This window comes from Phoca vitulina, unplaced genomic scaffold, assembly GCF_004348235.1.
Source record: "Phoca vitulina isolate PV1807 unplaced genomic scaffold, GSC_HSeal_1.0 scaffold85, whole genome shotgun sequence".
Classification (NCBI taxonomy): Eukaryota; Metazoa; Chordata; class Mammalia; order Carnivora; family Phocidae; genus Phoca; species Phoca vitulina.
In genome coordinates this window covers 2,804,530-2,805,984 of record NW_022589788.1, presented here as the reverse complement: position 1 = coordinate 2,805,984, position 1,455 = coordinate 2,804,530, and positions in this window count along the sequence as shown.

Below are 1,455 nucleotides of genomic sequence, written 5' to 3'. Positions count from 1 at the left end.
TTCACGTCGCCGCTCTGGTCGCCGCCCGGGCCGGCCCCGCTGGGGGCGGGGAGGGGCGGGGGAGGGGCCGGCAGGGGCGGGGCGGCGCGGGCCGGGCGGGTAGCCGGCGCAGCCCAAGGACGCCGCGGCGGGCCCCGAGCGCGGCCGCTGTCCGGAGACGCCTCCGGGGGCCGGGCGCGCGGGCGGTCGCGCGGCCGAGGGCGGGGGGCGGGAAGGTCCGGGCCGGGGGTCGCGGCGGGGTCGGCCCCGCGTGATCCATTCCCGGGGCTCGCGCCGCCGGGGCCGGGCGGGGGGGGCGGGGGCGAGGGGGCGGGGCCTCGGCCGGGCGGCCGCCCATTGGCCGCGGGACCCCGATGAGAGGCGGGCTGGCCAATCACCGTCCGGCCGGGGCCGCAATTGCCTCGCCGCGGGGAGAGTGTTGGACCAAGCGTGAGTAACTGTGCGCGCGCTCGCGAGTGTGGTATGTGCGTGTGCGCACGTGTGTGTGTGTGTGTGTGCGGATGTGTGGGGATGTGCGTATGCACAGGGGGCGTGAAGACCCCGGACTTCTAAGAGAACCGTCAGAGGCTGGGCCACAGCCATTTTTTTCAAGACCCTGGGTGTCAGGGCTGCAAAGCTGTGGCGTATTTCAATATGTACACTTAATAAAAGATGCTTTCCGTGCCAATGTGGTGCCATAGAGCTCTCTGGTCCCAGGCTCAGTCTCAGGACGTAGGGACGTGTTCGCCCCCACCCCCGCTCCGGTGGCCCTGCGGGCTGCGCGCCCGACGGCCCGCTGAGTGAGAGCGGCTCCCCAGCGCCCCGCTCCCCGGGAGGCCCGGGCCTTAGTCGGGGGGCGTGAGCACTGCCCCCGGCCGCGGAAGTCTTGGGGGCCGGCCTCATCCCTCACTGAGCCTCCGTTTCTAGACTGTGAACCCGAGGGGAGTCTCCTCCCCTTTCTGCAGCAGGGAGCGCGGTGACAAACGTGCATCCCGGCCCACGCCGCCAGCCTCGGAGCTGTGTCCGCTCAGGAGTCACCTTGTGACCCGGCTTGCAGCGCGGTGGCGCGGGTGGAGCCGGCTTCATCGGACGCGGGTTATCTCAGAGAGACATCCTGCCCCCCAGTGCCAGCCAGGGGCCCCCAGTCCAACCGAGTGCTGCCCGCGTTCTCCCGGGAGGGCTGCGGCCCGGCTTCTGGCTCGTTTCAAGTTTCCGATCAGCCACCGCGCGGGAGCATCAACACCATTTTACAGAGGGGAAAACAGAGGCGAGGGGAGAAGAGGAGAGACTACTCCAGATGGTAAGTGGCTCTGGCAGGCCTGTAATTCCGGTGCTCTGGGCCCAGGGTCCTTCCTGGCACCGCCACCCCGGAGTCGGATGGGGGAGCCGAGTGGTGAGGCCCGGACACCAGGCCCGGACAAGGCACAGCCTCGGGACTCTGCAACGCTGCGCGACCCGAGTGCGTTTCCTGGCGTG